Below are 18,837 nucleotides of genomic sequence, written 5' to 3' on the forward strand. Positions count from 1 at the left end.
AAAACAAACGAAAAAGTAGCAAGGCTCGGGCCTGCTATGGTAAGTGTAAAAGTGTAAAAAACAAAAAACCTGTGTGTTATATAAAAAAATAAAACAATTTTAAATACCTGTCGGAGGGCCGTGGGTCCAGGCGGCCGGTGGGCGGCGGGCAGCCATCAGCGGCATCCGGTAGTCCCTTCTCCCTGCCTGGATGAGCGCCAAAATCGCACGGGCGGGTCGGCAGCGGGGAGGGGGGGGGGGCGGCAGCAGGATCCGGGAGCGGCGGGTAGGCAGCAGCGGGGTCCGGGGGGGCAGGGGCAGCGGCAGCGGGGGGGGGCGGCAGCGGGGGGGCGGCAGCAGGATCTGGGAGCGGCGGGTAGGCAGCAGCGGGGTCCGGGGGGCAGCGGCAGCAGGATCCAGCGTGTTCGATCGCGCAGGCAGGTAGGTGGCAAAGTAAAGATGGCCGCCTGCACGGGAAAATCGTGCAATTGGCCGCTGAAGACGTGACGTCACGACGTTTGGCGTCACGGGGTGTGACGTCACGTCTTCAGCGGCCAATTGCACGATTTTCCCGTGCAGGCGGCCATCTTTACTTTGCCACCTACCTGCCTGCGCGATCGAACATGCTGCCGTTGCTGGCTCCCCGGATCTCGCTGCCACCCCCGGACCCCGCTGCTGCCTACCCGCCGCTCCCGGATCCTGCTGCCGCCCCCCCGCTGCTGCCCCCCCCCCCCCCCGCTGCCGCTGCCCCTGCCCCCCCGGACACCGCTGCTGCCTACCCGCCGCTCCCGGATCCTGCTGCCGCCCCCCCCCGCTGCCGACCCGCCCGTGCGATTTTGGCGCTCATCCAGGCAGGGGAGGGAGGGAGGAAGGGAGAAGGGACTACCGGATGCCGCTGATGGCTGCCCGCCGCCTGGACCCACGGCCCTCCGACAGGTATTTAAAATTGTTTTATTTTTTTATATAACACACAGGTTTTTTGTTTTTTACACTTTTTAAACTTTTTTACACTTCCTGGTGCCTGTCATTTCAAATGTCATTTGAAATGACAGGTACCAGCGCACCCAGGTTACTGTATAGGCGCTGTTACAGCGCCTATACAGTAAAATGGGTTGCGCGGGCATAACCCTTCCCTAACGCTTCACAGCCGCGGCATGCATTTGCATGCGATTAGAGGAGAGTATCGGGGAGTTAGTGAAGAGAACTGTGCGTGCGGGGAGGAAGGGTGCGCCTGACACTACCTCACTGTTTTTACCGCGGCCTTACTGGATCGAGCCGAAAGTTAGGCACTTAAGTTGAAAATTATATACCTTGGTAATTTTCAAAGGAGTTATGTGTGTAAATGCAACATACTACCAGCAATTTTCAAAAGCCCATTTACGCACTTGGGGGCAGATTTTATAAATCTGCGCACATGCGTACTTTTGTTCGCGCACCAGGCGCGAACAAAAGTACGCGGGATTTTAATAGATACGTGCGTAGGTGCGCGTATCCATTAAAATCTGGGGTCGGCGCGCGCAAGGCTGCCCAAAATCGGCAGCCTGCGCGCGCCAAGCCGCGCAGCCTGCCTCCGTTCGGAGGCAGCCTCCCTCCGGAGCGGCCTCGGAGGGAACTTTCCTTCCACCTTCCGCCGTACATTTTACTTTAAGAAATTAGCGCCTACCCAAACAAAGGTAGGCATTAATTTCTGCCGGCACTGGGGAAGTGCACAGAAAAGCAGTAAAAACTGCTTTTCTGTCCACCCTCCGACTTAATATCATGGCGATATTAAGTTGGAGGTCCCAAAAGTTAAAAATAAAAAATAACAATTTTAAATGGGCCCGCGAGTTGAAAACCGGATGCTCAATTTTGCCGGCGTCCGGTTTCTGAACCCGTGGTTGTCAGCGGGTTTGAGAACCGACGCCGGCAAAATTGAGCATCAGCTGTAAAACTCGCTGACAGCCACCACTCCTGTCAAAAAAGAGGCGCTAGGGATGCGCTAGTGTCCCTAGCGCCTCTTTTTACTGCAGGCCCTAATTTAAATAAATTAACTTACTGAATCGCATGCACAGGAGAGTGGCCTGAGCGGGCGCTTGCCCGCTCTCCCGCGATTTTTACTGTATCGGCCTGAAAAAGTTTTGTGCATATAGAGATGGAAAATAATACAAGACAGCCAACAGGCCATTTACAGAAAGCATTCAACATTATACATACTGTAAAGAATGCCTAAAAAGAGTAGAAAATGAGGTGGTGAGAAGCACTAAAGATTTGATCTTAAGGCGGAGGAATGGGGAAGTATTAGTCATTGTTCACCTTAAAGGATAATCGGAGAAAATTCTTTTTCACTCAGTGCACAATAAAGCTCTGGAATTTGTTGCCAGAGGATGTGGTTAGTGCAGTTAGTGTAGCTGGGTTCAAAAAAGGTTTGGATAAGTTCTTGGAGGAGAAGTCCATTAACAGCTATCAAATTTACTTAGGGAATAGCCACTGCTATTAATTGCATCAGTAGCATGGGATCTTCTTAGTGTTTGGGTAATTGCCAGGTTCTTGTGGCCTGGTTTGGCCTCTGTTGGAAACAGGATGCTGGGCTTGATGGACCCTTGGTCTGACCCGGCATGGCAAGTTCTTATGTTTTTATGATATTGACAGGGTTGATACGGCAATGGCTGTTGTAAAGAGAAATATCAGCATGCTGTACCTGATCAAGAAATGACTGTCAAGAAAATATAGAAAACAAGGAAGGTAGCTGCTAGCAGAAAAATACTTTTTACCATACCCAGTTGTTACTTCATATCCTACTACATCTCTGATTGTCTCTCTTCTTTGCCCCTACCACTTAATTCTGTGTCTGTGTCTGTCCCAACATAATCAAATTCAGCCACAGGTTTGGTAAAATAGCGTAAACCTCTTGCTACAGTTCACATAGATGTGCTACTTTGCCATAAAGAAAAATGAAAAAATAGCAAATTTGGCCAGAAGCATTGAATGACAAGTTCAGTTTTCCCTCAGACTTTGCACAGAAATGTAATAACATTTATTTTGCAATTGGATTTTGCATCACCTTTGCAAATCTTTTTCCATTTTATTTTCCCCTGGTTCAGTTGCAAAGATTTGTCCAGGGTTCCTGCTGTCCTGGCAGGAAGGGCCTCAGAATCCAATCCTTGCCACAGAATCAGCTTGGGGACAAAGCTGGCTCAGAGAATATATATCGTAACATATAGAAATGACAGCAGAAAAAAGACCAAAATGGTCCATCTAGTCTGCCCAGCAAGCTTCCCAAGGTAGCAACTGCCGCTCCGTGCAGGTTACCCCCATGTTTCTCTTAAGGGTAGTAACTGCTGCTCCGTGCAGGTTACCCCCATGTTTCTCTTAAGGGTAGTAACTGCCGCTCCGTGCAGGTTACCCCCATGTTTCTGTTAAGGGCAGTAACTGCCGCTCCGTGCAGGTTACCCCCATGTTTCTCTTAAGGGTAGTAACTGCCGCTCCTTGGTCCATCGTCCTCTTCTGCTGCTTGGGGGTCTGACTGCTGCTTTGAATGTGTGGCCGTACAGTCACCTGCATGGTTCAAAGCAGCATTTGGGCCTTGGGTGGCAGAAGAGAACACAGTCCAATTTGTTGCTGTTTTACTACTACTACAAGCGTCTACTGTCCTAATTAGCGTAGGAAGGGGGAGGGATGGAGAAGGTGGATAGGTAGGCTAAAGAGGGCATTGGGGGGGTTATATAAGAGGAGCAGGGGTGTGAAAGAGGGGCTGAGGGATAGGTGGGCTGTATGAAAGAGGGAATGGGGTCAGTGTTAGGTTGGGGGTTAGTTAGGACACACGGAATATGATTCTAGGCCAGGTTTAAACTTTATTCTTAACACAAAACAAGGATTATTGCAATACAGATACCAGGATCAGGGTACAAGGATTATAGGTCTCAGGATACATAGATACTAGTTTCAAGGCACAATAATTCTAGATCTGAATGAATACAGATTTACTTCTGGGATAGTCGATGCGATCCCCAAGATATCTGGTTGCCAGGAACACTGGGAAAACCCTCGTAATCCCTTAGAAATCCCCAAGGATTAATCTGGATCTTCAAGGGCAGGGCTGTAGGTCTGATCTGAGAAGAAGTATGCAAGCCTTAGCTTGCTTTGCCTCAGATCAGGGGCTCCATACTGTGTCTCAAATGCAGAGTTTCAGCCCTCCAATGGGGGCAGACCCTAGACCAGGACTGGTTCTTTTTACCCTTGCAATGGGGCCGATGAACTACAGTGCGCTTGGACACGGGATAAATAGGCGCCAATCCAGCCCCTAATGCAATAGGGGGATTAGCGCCTATTTAACACGTATCCCACGTGGAGTGAATGAGATAGCGCTCATCACATGCAAATGCACGTGAATGAGGCTATTACTCATTCACTCCAAATGCAAAATATAAATGTGCGTCTCAGACGCACATTTATCGCTCAGCTATTAACGCCTGCCTGGAGCAGGCGTTAACAGCCGAGCGATTTTTGTAACTTTTAAAAAAGTACAGAAAAGCAGAAAAAACTGCTTTTCTGTACTTTTTTTAAAAGTTAAAAAAAAAGAAAAAAAACCCCTCTGCCGGCCGCTTTGAAGACCGACGCCGATATGCTCGGTGTCTGTTTTTATAACCGACTGACTGCCGGTAACTGCGGGGTCGTGTTAGCAAGGAGGCACTAAGGTCGACCTTAGCGCCTCCTTGCTAGCGTGACCCACTAATTTGTTTATTGCATGGCACCCCCCCTTGCGGGCGCTATGCACACGTTAAGAAAGCAGGCGCTGAAAAGTCAGGGCCCGCTTTCCTCATTTAATATTGCATCAGCCCCAATGTGTGAAAGGGTGGCTTGGGAATAAAGGAAATAAAAGTGATATTTTAGTTTGGTTTTTTTTAGTTAACTTGCGCAAATTTCTACAAACTTAATTTCGCTTTGTCATTATGTAGAAAAAGTGAAGGGGTCTGAATACTATCAGAGTGCACTGTAAATCAAAGCTACAGTCAGGATGAGCTTGTAATGCTAAAAAAGCATAACCCTATAAAGCATAAGTGCAAGCCATCATAATAGGGGCCTAATTTGAAAAAGTATTTACATACTTAAAATTGGGTTTTTCACATGGAAATGCACTCTACCCATGAAAGTGGGCTTTTGAAAATTGCTTCAGTATATGCCATTGAATTGTCCATAGGATATTCAAGTGTAAGTGCATTTTACGCATATAATTGGCTTTTATTAAAATGCCATGATAGTATGTTACATTTAACATGTGTAACTCCTTTTAAAATTACCTCTTAAGCTTCTAGGATCCTCAAATTTAGGATAAAAGGTAAGGGAAATTATAAATCTGCAAGGCATCACTAACAGTAAATTATTGTTATAATTTTTAAAAATTTTTATTTATATTGATCATGAAGTAGATTATATTTTTATTCTAACTGTGTTTTATTATTTTTATCTTATTTGAATTTATGTTTTTTTTTGTTACTATCATTGTAAACTGCTTTGGTCAATCATATATTGGTAAAACGGTATATACCGTATTTTTCGCTCCATAAGACGCACTTTTTTTCCCCCAAAGGTGGGGTGACGGCCCTATGCCCTCACTATGTCACTGAGACCGATCGCTGCTATTGGTCGGTCTCAGTGACATAGTGAGGGCATAGGGCCGTCGGCTGCCAGTAAACAAAATGGCGCCGACGGCCCTATGCCCTCACTATGTCACTGAGACCGACCAATAGCAGCGGTCGGTCTCACTGACATAGTGAGGGCATAGGGCCGTCGGCGCCATTTTGTTTACTGGCAGCCGACGGCTCACGCCCAGGAGATCGTTCCTGGACCCCCGCTGGACCACCAGGGACGTTTGGCAGGTCTTGGGGGGGGTCAGGAGGGTGGGGGGTTGCAGGAAATTAATTTGGCAGGTCTTGGGGGGGGTCAGGGGGGTGGAGGTTGTTAATTTAAAGGGTTGGGATGGGGGGGGGGGGGGGGTTTTTGGGGGTTCCCACAGAAAGAAAAATTTTCTGATCTGGGGAGTGGACCGAAATGGCCCTCCCCAGACCCAAAAACAAAATGGGGAGAAAAAAAAAAACTGCACTCCCCTAATTTGCTCCATAAGACGCCCAGACGCAGAGCCGGTTTAGCACAATTTTTTTTTTTTTTTAAATTTTCCCCCTCTGAATCCTAGGTGCGTCTTATGGTCAGGTGCGTCTTATGGAGCGAAAAATACGGTAAATACTGTAAATAAATAAATAAAATTAAAACAAGGGTGCCTACATCCTTCTTTCTAAAGTTTTCTCTTTCTCATTGTCTTTGCAGGCTTGCAAGTGAGTCATGAGACAAAGTTCCATTGGGACACTCCACCAGGAAAATCAAAGATCGGTTCCAACCAGACAGCAGTTTGCAAACATATAGCATTAAAACGGAAAACCCCCCCCCACCACATTTCCATCTAAAATATTGAAATCCATTTTATTTTGTGATGGGTTCTGTCACTTTAATATAGCTTGAAAATGGTTCCCCTAATGGAAATGTTTGTGAACCACTGAACTGAGAGGCTTTGCTAGAAGCCTGGAATGTAATCCTTATAAAAGGATACCAACCAAGATAGCAGGTAATATAATAGGGACGGTTCCAGTAAGCCAGCTATGGAGGTCAACCCTTGGGGGTAGATTTTAAAAGGTGCGCGCGCTACCCGGTGTGCACACATGTACGCCCGATTTTATAACTTGCGCACGCAAGTTATAAAATTGGGGATCGGCGTGCGCAAGGGGGTGCACAATTGTGCAACTTGTGTGCGCCAAGCCTGCGCCGAGCTGCTTTCCCCTGTTTCCTACCCTCCACCCCACCTTTTCCCCCCTACCTTTTTCTTTTTCTTGTTTCAAAACTTACTTCAGCCCTGGGGCTGAAGCAAGTTGCATGCGCTGGCCGACTGCAGACTGGAGTCAGAATGCATAACCAGTAGGCTAGAAGATATCACAAAATAGGTGATTCAGAAAAAAAATTTAGCAGTGAGCTTAATCTCCAAGAAACAATATAATGCTGTCTTACTTTAAACTTGTTCTGTGCTTTGTTATTTAAAAGTTTTAATGGTAATGTATGTATTTTTTTATTTAGCCTACTGGATCATAGAAAACAAATGCTCCCAGCGGGTAAACAACAAAAAGCACATCATATTTGTGTGTACATTACAATTTACAAAAACATTGAACAACTCAGAATAAAACCACTTACATCATTACAATTAAATAACAACAATAAGGAAAGAACCATATCTGCCTCCAAAGAGTCAGTCTGGGTAACTGTAAACCAAAGTTTACCTACAGTTCACACCATTTTTAACTTCATGTAGATATTCTTAAATAAAAACCACTTTATTAACCAACAGCTTTTTTGTTTTTTTAACCAGCATATTAAGAACAGAGAATCCAATTAGAACAAGTTAACTTGCATGTCTCACAAGTAAGCATGATTCTTTTGTGGATTTCCGCTGCCCCGTACAAATCATTTCTTAGAAATCTCTCCCGAAGGGCTGCCCTAGTGCCTGAAGTGAAATGCAGAAAACCTGGGTTTGGTTCCTGTGTTGGGCTTCCGTTCCCCAGGCTGCCTGGGGCTGGGGATGCGGTGGAGTTGGGACAGGGGAAGGGAGCCTCTGCCATCCCTTGCCCTACCAGCCAGATTTTGGGTTCATGTTAGCCAGGTTCTAGAGGCAGCCGTGGCTTGTGAACCCTGCCCGAGGACTGTCTCTGTAACGGCTGGGCTGAGTCGGGAGGGTTTGGTTAAAAAAAACCCCCAAAACCCTGGCTAGTTGTGAATGGAGGCGCGTGGCACCACAGCCCTGGTTCCGACTGAGCTGGAAGTCAGTTTCCATTAACAGGAACCACAGTATTTCAGAACTTCAAAATGCAAAAATCTGGTACAAGGTTTAAAGCAATTGAACAATAAAGAATTATTTGGCAGGGAGACAAACACCATTGATTGCTATATCAGCACACACGGAATAAAAAGCACCAGCATATTGAAGGAGGGTATTCTTTTATGGGGCACTTCTCAGTTGCCAATGTATGGATAAAATAATGAAGCCATGAAATGAAATAAAATATGATTGCCTGTCAATTGCTTGATATTATATATAAAATATTTTCATTTAATTAAACTGAATAAAGGAGTCAGATACTTTTCAACATGCTTATTTACAGATGTGGACATAGTCAAATCCTGTACACTTCTGTATATGCAACCTGAACTAGCAAAACCAATAAGCAGTCCTGGATTTCTTCTTTTCGTACACCACTAACCGATCCAAGCCATTTCATATCATTTAACATCTGAAGTACAAAAACATCAAAACCTTGCATATTATGTATTACAAAAGCAGAATGAATAATTATAGATTAATAACTTACATTTTTAGTAGAGAAATCCTGAGGTTAAGCTAATAAAATCAGTGATTCTTAAGTTCCAAATCAACAGCAAACAATATATGTCCTCATTATTTATCCTAATTATCAAGGCACCTGCTTCTTTGTCTGCATAATTGCTCATGCTCCTCCCATCGCTTCCTCATTTTGCCTGCTTAATTTTTAAAAACAATGAAAGAACAGTATTTGTATGCTCTAGTCTGAGTTACACTGGTGTGATTTGATTACTGGCTTAGCGGAATAAAATTTCTGAAATTTTTGCTTCATACTGTCCTTTTTCTGGTACAGCAGCTATTAAAGTCCAAAATGTATTAATAGCATGGTAATATCTAACAACAAGGGTGAGATTTTTTAATTCATCCAAAGCTACTGAATTTTGTTGGCTCTGCAGAACAGTTGGTTCTCAACCAGTGTGTCAGGACAAACTGGTGTGGCACCTACAGGTGGGAGGGAGGTGTGTCACCAAAGATTTTATATATGAAGAGTATGCTTCCTAAAACAGCCAGGTGTGCGTGCTGCTTGAGGAGAGTGAGAGCAGGGAGTACCTATGTTTAATAGTCTAGAAAAATACCCAAACAAAATAGTAGGTGCAAGGAAGCCTGTGCACGGACGTTTCCAACTCATTGTTCAAAAGGGAATATTTTCCCTTTGGAAATTGGAGTAAATGCTATGGGCAAAAACTCTTTGTGGACTTTATACTTCTGCACACAGTTTCAAAGTTGCCCCAGAGAGTCTGGCTCCTCAGGGTTTCAGTGTTTTTAATTCATGGTCCTTTATTTTGTAACGTTTAAGGGTCAGTCTGTGCTCTGCGTGTGTGACAGAGCTGAGGGATTCTGCTGGCTAGCATGTAGGTTCTGTGTAGGGGATCTTTAGCAGACCAGTTTAGTTTGGCTTGTTTTATTTTTCCAACAGGAAGCGTATTGTGCTCTGTATTTGTAGGGTTGTATTTTCATAGGTAGGGTTGCTGCTGTTTGAGTCCAGGAAATTAGTGCTGTAATGGTATGGCAAGTTTGCTGTATAGATCCTAAGTGCCTTTTTCTGCAGGTTTTCATGTTATTTCACAAAGGGCTAGATTTTAAAAGCCCTGCGCTGGCGCGCCTATTTTGCGTAGGCCGCCGGCGCGCGCAAAGCCCCGGGACGCGCGTAAGTCCCGGGGCTTCGTAAAAGGGGCGGGTCCGGGGGCTTGGCGACGGTGCGGGGGCGGGCTGGGAGGGCAGTCCCGAGTCCCCCGGCACTGCGGCCTGTGCCCGGGGATGCAAGGCAGCACGTGCAAGTTACGCCTGCTTCAAGCAGGCGTAACTTGCCCAACAAAGGTAGGGAGAGGGATTTAGGTAGGGCCGGGAGGTGGGTTAGGTAGGGGAAGGTGGGGGGACGCGGAAGGAAAGTTCCCTCTGAGGCCGCTCCGATTTCACGCGCGCCGACCCTGGATTTTATAAGATACACGTGGCTACGCGCGTATCTTATAAAATCCGGCGTACTTTTTAAAGATCTACCTCAAAGTATTTAGCAGGGGAGGGATTTTGAAGTGCTGTTACTGAGGGGATACCAACATTTAAATATATTTTTTTTGTATAGCAAGTTGAAAAGGGAAACATTTTGCGTCGGGGGTACTGATACGTTGACATTGGGGATAAAGCTTCTACGGCCGAATCCAAAAGCAAAGAATGTTGAAGCAGCATTGCCTGAATTATCAGGGAGGCTGCTCCCCACGTAAAAATGTTGCAGTAAGTTTGTTATGGGTTTGACAGTTGCTTGGTTTTGCTTGTAAGTACTATTATCCTTAATATAAGGCATGGGGGTAACCTGCACGGAGCGGCAGTTACTACCCTTAACAGACGCAGGGGATAATCTGCATGGAACAGTAGTTATTCCCATGGGAAGTTTGCTGGGCAGACTGGATGGACTATTTGGTCTTTTTCTGCTGACAGTACTAGATTACTATGTTCTATGCTAACATCCTTGCTCTGCTCTATATAAACTCTAGAAAAGTTCAGATCTTCTTGAGATTGACAGTGAGATGCACAAGAGTTTGTTTACTGTTCCAACATGAATCAAAACATGAATCCCAGATTTCTCACTAATAAAGTAAGTGAAGATTCAAACTTTTGTGAAAGCAATCAAATTTAATAACTTTTTTTTACAAGCAGATATTGAAAGCTGGATGGCGCCGGGCCATTTTTAAAAATGGCACAGGCCATCCAGTGCTCCTACCATGTGACAGGGGCCGGCCAATGGCACGGATACCCTGTCACATGGTAAGGGCAAAGGGCCATCGGCGCCATTTTGTTTAGTGGCAGCTGACGGCCCGGGAGCGGGAGATCACTCCCGGGACCCCCACTGGACTACCAGGTACCTGTAAAAAGTTTTTTGGGGGGTCTGGAGGGTGGGGGAAGCTAAGGGATTAGTTTTAAAGGGTCGGGGTGGGTTTAGGGGTTATTTTTGTGTGCCGTTTTTCCCGCCCTCCCGCAAAACGATAAGAGAACCCTCATGAACAATATCGTGGGGTTTTCCTATCGTTTTGGGGGAGCCCCCAATTTCTGACGATTTTGAAAATATCGACGATATTTTCAATCGTCCGAAGCCCGATTCACATCCCTACTCTGGGGTGGATGCCATCTGGGCCTGATGATTTGTTACTCTTCAGTTTGTCAGACTGATCGTTATATCCTGCATTGTCTCCGGTGTTTGTTTTAGTTGTTCAGATTCTTCATCATTAAAGAATGTTTCCAGCATGGGTATATTCCCAACATCCTCCTCAGTAAAGTCAGAGGCAAATAATTCATTCAGTTTTTCTGCTATTTCCGTGTCCTCCTTGAATACCCCATTCACTCCTTCATCATTTAGCAGCCCAGCTGGGGCCCCTTCCAAAACTTTCGGCCCTTAATTCCCCCCTGCTTAAAATGTTGCCTTACCTTCCTGAATTGTATTGCCTAGGGATATTAAGACAAAATACAGTTTCTCATTCTCCTTAAAATAAAAAAATTCATCTCTGTATTACTATAAGTATGCAAAATATGTTTGTCATTATTACATACACAAATAATAGCAACTTATTCATCTAACAGAGTGGAGGGGTAGTCTTGTGGTAGGGAAGCCAGGGTTCAAATTCCCCTGATACTTCTTGTGACCTTGCCAAGTCACTTCACCCTCCATTACCTCAAGTAGATGATTGTAAGCTCTCTGGAGACAGGGAAATACTTACAATACCTAAAGTAATCTGCTTTGAAGCATCTCAAAAGGCAGAATATAAGTAACTGGGAAAAAACTGTTTCAAGGATTGTGCGCAGCATTTAGTAAAAAAGCCTTCTGTTTTAATTCATTTGCTATAAATAAAAGAAAAATATCCAATGTGTTTCACAGCATGATTCATTTCTTCCAAGATACAATTTCCTAAAATACAAACCATATATATACTCCATTAATCACCACAGAACAATTAATTTAATCAGTCAAGTATTAAAATAATCCCATTAAAAACAATTGAAAAAATTTTTTGTATAACAATCATCCAGTGGTAATTTGTATTTCTTGCAAAAAAAAATAAAATAAAAAATAGTAAAACCTTTTTAGTGTTAATATGCCTTAATTATGTTAATTAATAGAATCAAATTTGAAATCCCAATTAATTCTAAAATCACTTTGTTGAAACTTATGCAAGCCTTCAGATTTCTCCCCAGAATATTTTCCAGCACAAATAGTATATTAACCCATGGGAAATATAGTGGCTTAATATATCAGCCTCTTAGATTGTAAGCCTTCTGGGGCAGGGACTTACCTAATTTACCTGATTGTAACACCTTAAGATTGGATTTGGAAAAGTGAGTATTTAAATCTGAAATACCAATACAAATGTTGTGTCACTTCTTTGGATATATATTATAAAACAGTAAGTACCAAAGCATTTAGTCTAAAACATTATCGCTCGCAGCGCTACCAGAATAAAAATTTTTCTAACCCAGCTTTAACCCCTCCCCTTTCCCTAATTTGCATGTACAAGTCTCAATGCGGTAATTATCGCCATGACGCCCTAACACACGTGATAAGGCCACATCGCGATTTGATGAATGACCCCCTTAGTTTGTAAGCACTCTGGGGCTAGGGAAATACCTACAGTACCTGCATATAAATTGCTTTGAAGGGCCGAAAAGCGGAATATAAATAAATAAGAAGATAATTTTCAAAGTGAATTTTACATGCATAGGTTCACTGTCAAAGTTGGTCTGACTTGGGCGCAAAGCAGCCCACAGATTTTTGTGTTTAGTTAGAAAATTACCTTCTTAAACATACACAAAAAATATTAAATTTGTTATTGGGCATAAATTATTTTTCTATAGGTATATCATTTGAAAATTTTGGTTACTATGATGTTTTTAAATGATTAATTTTATAGCAGCAGTGCTTCTGTTGCTGTTACACTTGCCGACCGCAGAGGGCCGCGGTTGGCTTCACTCGCCCTCCGACGCCAGCTCACCCAAGCGGGCTTGAGCTCCCTGGTCACAGCGGGAAGCTGCCACTGTAGTTGCGCAGCTCTGCTGGTTCCCAGCACTCCTGCTGATGTGGCCGTTTCCCCCTTTAAAGCTGAAAGAGTGCTACGTGTGCATGCCTAGGGGGCCATCAGGCCAGGAGGGACAGAGATGATGGTGTTGGCGGCATGCAGGAGAGCTCTCTCCTGCATGCCGCCAACACCATCATCTCTGTCCCTCCTGGCCTGATGGCCCCCTAGGCATGCACACGTAGCACTCTTTCAGCTTTAAAGGGCCCGCAGCCCCTCCTGATGACATCTCCTCCTTCCAGTATATAAGGGAAGCTCTGACAGTCAGAGCTTGCCTTGGCAACAAGTCTCCTCGCTCTACCTGAGCTGCATTCCTGTATTCCAGCGTTCCTGTTCTCTCGCCTGCCATGTTCCTGCCTTCCAGTTCGCCCCCTTCTTGGAAAGACTCCTGGCTTCTGACCTTCGGCTTGAACCTACGAGTATCGCTGCCTGCTTCTGACCTTCTGCCTGGACCTGACTATGAGTATTGCCACCTGCCTCTGATCCTCTGCCCAGAACTGGTTACAAGTATCGTCGCTTGCCTCTGACCCTCCTGCCCAGACCTGACTTTGAGTATCGCAGGTAAAAAATCATACATGTTACACTCGATGCAAAAGACAGGAAGGCCACCCTCATGTTGCTGGACTTCTGCCTTCATCTTAATTCTGTTGAGTTCTTAGTTAAGTTTAGGTTGCTACGAGAGTGGGTTCAGAGGGTGGCTACTAAAATAGTTATAAAACATATGAAGGCCAGACAAAAATATTGGAGAAATAACTTACTTGATATTTTCGTTTTCCTTAGTGTAGACAGATGGACTCAGGACTAATGGGTATTGTGCTCTCCTGTTAGCAGTGGGAAACTGAGTCAAATGTCAAAGCTGATGTCACTCTACATACACCCGTGCAGGTAGCCCAGCTCTTCAGTATTCTCCTCAAAAAGCTATTGTGGATATCTGTGTACTTAAGTAACTTGATTAAACTTGGACTGGTTCAACTGATTTCCAAACTAGAGACCGCCAGTGCACACAACCGAATAAAGCCGACACCCGTCTAACTAAGGGTATCTTGAACATAGGGTAATACATGACTTACCCGTACTTGTTTTAGTCTCGAGGTTTGTTACTCGAGGTTCCCGGGGCAGCCGTGGGCGGGATTTATTTATTTATTTAACAGTTTTATATACCGACCTTCATAGTAAATAACCATATCGGATCGGTTTACAATTAACAAGAATAAAAAACTGGGGTAACTATTCAAGTAAACGAAAGATAAACAGTAAGTAGGAATGAGTCAAAGTTACAATCAACAGGGAAGAGAACTTGGAAGCTTGCAACAAGCTGGAAAGAAGATAAGGCAGGAAATAAATATGAAGTGATGCCATAGGGCGTACGGGTTAAAGCTTAATGGTGCTTTAACCTGGGAGAGTCAGAGTCCATTCGTGAGTATAATCATCATAACGAGTAAGCGTGAGTCCATTCGTGAGTATAATCATCATAACGGGTAAGCGTGAGTCCATCATAACGGGATGCTGAGTCCATCTGTCTACTAGAGATGTGCATTCGTTTTTCACGAAGTAGCCAATGCCAACGACATTGTCTAATTCGTCATTGTTCGGCAAGTGGGAAAAAAGAATCAAAATTCCACGAATTTTCGGGTTAAAGTCATTTTTTTATTACTGCGCACTAACAGATGTTAGTGCGCGGTCTCTGGCATTAGGGCGCAGTAAATGCCGCCACACCATACCGCGCACTAACGGATTATTAGTGCGCACTATGTATATGACAGTGCGCATTGATATATGTTAGTGCACAGTAATATAAATTGATACTAAATTGACACTTTTTTGTCAATTTAAGGATGAATATGTATTCCTATTGGGTGTCTTCTTGTTATTTATTCATTACCAAGGTTACCAACAGCCGAGGTGCTGTTTTTTACAGATTGTTTTATATGGGGGATGGGGAATGGGAATGGGGGATAGAGCTATTAGCGTGAAGTTCTAATCCTACTGTAGTGTGTCTGTGATTATGTCAGTCATGTGACTAGAATTTGTTTGGTATATGCATAATATTCATTTGCATCATTTTTGAATTGGCCACTTAAATTAATAGGTTTATTTTCCCTCCTTTTAGTCAGTAGCTAGCTATAATAGCTATATAATAAGGGGTGCTCTGCTTGTGTGTTGCTTTTGTTTTGTGGGTTTGAAGAGAAAACATCAGCTCTTTATTCAATCAGTCATTATAGCTAGCTGCAGCTGTTGATTGATAGTTAATGTTATACAGTCTTTATTGTTATTAATAAGGGGTAGCTGGCTTAGCTAGCTGATTAGTATCATAGGCTGATACTAGCCAGCCAGTAGCCACAGTAGCCTATATAGCTAGCAGCCAGTACCACTAGCCAAAGTAGCCAATAGCCACAACCAGTGAGCTCTACTTTTTTTTTTTTGTTTCTTGAGTGAGCTCTTCGTTCGCAGCATTCCTAGCCTAGACATAGACACCAGCACTCCAGCAGCAGTGCTTATAAAAGGACAAGGTAGGTGCTTTGACTGCTTTCTGTGCATTGCAGCAGTAGAGTTTTAATAGATTTATAAATATATAATATTATATTTTTCAATATTATATAGATGTATTAATGTGTTTAATCTACTAGATTTATTATAGCTAGCTTGGCTATTAGCCTAGTGTCACTGGCTATGGCTAGCTATTAAAGCCAGTGAGTCACTACTATCAAATCAATTCTACTACTAAACCTATAATTGGCCAATAGTCTGTCCAATCTACCTTATAAATGGGCTCTGACCTACGGCCCGCAAATGCGCAGTAGAGAGCAGCTCTACCGCGCATGCGCCGGCGAGCAGGTCGGTCAGAGTCGAGCGTGCCCGAAAAATAAAAATGGTGCTGGGGCCGCAGGAGCGGCAGCGGCGACGAGCAGGAGCGGCGCCGCGCACGGGAGGGACACCCCCCCTCCCCTCCCGGAGATCTTCCGTCTGCGGATGAGCTGAAAGGGGAGGGCATTGGGAGAGGGAGGGAGGGAGAATAGAGGGAGAGAGAATAGAGGGGGAGGGAGAGGGAGAGGGAAGGTGAGAGGGAGAGAGACTAGAGGAGGGAGGGGGGAAGGTGAGAGGGAGAGGGAGGGAGTGAGAGGGAAGGAGAATAGAGGGAGGGAGTGGGAAGGAAATGGACCAAAAAATTTTTTTTTTAAATGTAGCCCGTTGTTACGGGCTTAACGGCTAGTATCCTATATTATGTATCTATATTGTGCTTGGCTTGAGGCTTCTGCTCCTGTGTGTGAGATTTGTGGGTAAGATTTGAAGTGGGAGGGAGAAGTTATTTTAGTCCAAAGAACAGAATAGGCCTGAAAAGGATAGGAAAAAATAGGAATAGGACTGCTCTAACCTCAATGCTTGGCTTGCATGTAGTATTAACAGAAAAGCCTAGCCAGTCCTGCCAGGAGGCTAATGTAATGAGTGAAGTATTGCAGCCTAGTTTCAGACTCAGACTGCTGCAGTTTGATGCTCTGGCCAATGCATGGTATAAATAATATAATACTGCAATTGCAATATAATATATATACTATATCAAATTATCAATTGTCAGTGTCACTCACTATTAATAAATAATCACTATTAGAGATGTGAATTGTGTGATCGATAGTCTTAACAATCTATTTTGGCTGGGGGGGGGGAGGGAATCTGTTTTTTAAAAAATCGTTTAAATCGTAAATCGGGGGAGGGCGGGAAAACCGGCACACTAAAACAACCCTAAAACCCACCCCGACCCTTTAAAATGAATCCCCCACCCTCCCGAACCCCCCCAAAATGTTTTAAGTTACCTGGGGTCCAGTGGGGGGGGTCCCGGTGTGATCTTCCACTCTTGGGCCACGGCTGCGTTAATAGAAATGGCGCCGGCGCTACCTTTGCCCTGTCATATGACAGCTAATACATATATTGTGACATCAATCCAATTCAATAATCTTTATTGGTGAAAAATTCATGAAAAATATTCACAATTAATCCATAATACCCCACACAATAGACATAATATCTTTATAAAAACAATAGACAAAATTCACACACCACCCATACTACACATATACACATCCGTTCTACATTCAACTCCTTATAAAAATCATTTCCAATTTTCTAAACATTCAAATATAACCATTAAATATAAATCTTCACATAACATATCATCAGATGTTAATACATTTCACTTCGTAAGCAGAAAGAGTTATATTGCACTTTAATTCTTGCGTTACAAGAACGTCAATCCTTTTGTTCTCCTTTTGTTCTCTCTACATGTTTCGCCTTTCCTCAGGCTTCTTCAGGAGAGTTTTTTCAAACAATCTCCCACTGCTCATGTACAACATCTATCCATAGGGTCTTCTAAAAACATTCATACAAAAAAATGTTTTTGAATATTCAATTAATACATTTTATATATAAACTTGATTCTTTATAAAGTGCTTCAAAAAACTCCCATACCTGCACGTCCCAAAAAGGCTTGCCCAGACGCACAAATCAGCACATCCTCAACTCTTGTTTCAAAGCATTTCAATTGTTCAAATGCTCTAAACACATCTCTCAAAAGTATTCAAACTAGAAAAAAACAGATCAAAATGACTTCAAAGAGAAAATCATTCCCTTAAGAGTTCACCAGTGTGCAAGACAACCAAGGATTCTTACCTTTCTTATCTTAGGCAGAGAAACCACCTTCACCTTATTTCAAAGAGACGCCTCCATCGAGTGAAAAAACGGAAGTGAATCAAACTCTTCTCTTCCATCCTTTTAAGCCACACTGCCCCAATCAGAGCTCAACTCAAAACTATCCCTGCCCCTTAGAACATATGGTGTCTAAACCAATTGCCACTAAACCAAGTAATTGCCACTCCCTAAGCACGCCAGATGCTTAGGGAGTGGGCTACATGTTTTTAGAACCTGTACTCTGGCTGCAAAGTTTTAGAACCTGTACTCTGGCTGCAAAGTTTTTTCACTTTTTTTTTTTTTTTTTCTTCATTTGTTGTCTTCAGTGATTGGTTTGAATCTGGCGTGCTTAGGGAGTGGCAATTACTTGGTTTAGTGGCAATTGGTTTAGACACCATATGTTCTAAGGGGCAGGGATAGTTTTGAGTTGAGCTCTGATTGGGGCAGTGTGGCTTAAAAGGATGGAAGAGAAGAGTTTGATTCACTTCCGTTTTTTCACTCGATGGAGGCGTCTCTTTGAAATAAGGTGAAGGTGGTTTCTCTGCCTAAGATAAGAAAGGTAAGAATCCTTGGTTGTCTTGCACACTGGTGAACTCTTAAGGGAATGATTTTCTCTTTGAAGTCATTTTGATCTGTTTTTTTCTAGTTTGAATACTTTTGAGAGATGTGTTTAGAGCATTTGAACAATTGAAATGCTTTGAAACAAGAGTTGAGGATGTGCTGATTTGTGCGTCTGGGCAAGCCTTTTTGGGACGTGCAGGTATGGGAGTTTTTTTGAAGCACTTTATAAAGAATCAAGTTTATATATAAAATGTATTAATTGAATATTCAAAAACATTTTTTTGTATGAATGTTTTTAGAAGACCCTATGGATAGATGTTGTACATGAGCAGTGGGAGATTGTTTGAAAAAACTCTCCTGAAGAAGCCTGAGGAAAGGCGAAACATGTAGAGAGAACAAAAGGAGAACAAAAGGATTGACGTTCTTGTAACGCAAGAATTAAAGTGCAATATAACTCTTTCTGCTTACGAAGTGAAATGTATTAACATCTGATGATATGTTATGTGAAGATTTATATTTAATGGTTATATTTGAATGTTTAGAAAATTGGAAATGATTTTTATAAGGAGTTGAATGTAGAACGGATGTGTATATGTGTAGTATGGGTGGTGTGTGAATTTTGTCTATTGTTTTTATAAAGATATTATGTCTATTGTGTGGGGT

Source organism: Rhinatrema bivittatum, chromosome 10 (genome assembly GCF_901001135.1).
Source record: "Rhinatrema bivittatum chromosome 10, aRhiBiv1.1, whole genome shotgun sequence".
Lineage (NCBI taxonomy): Eukaryota > Metazoa > Chordata > Amphibia > Gymnophiona > Rhinatrematidae > Rhinatrema > Rhinatrema bivittatum.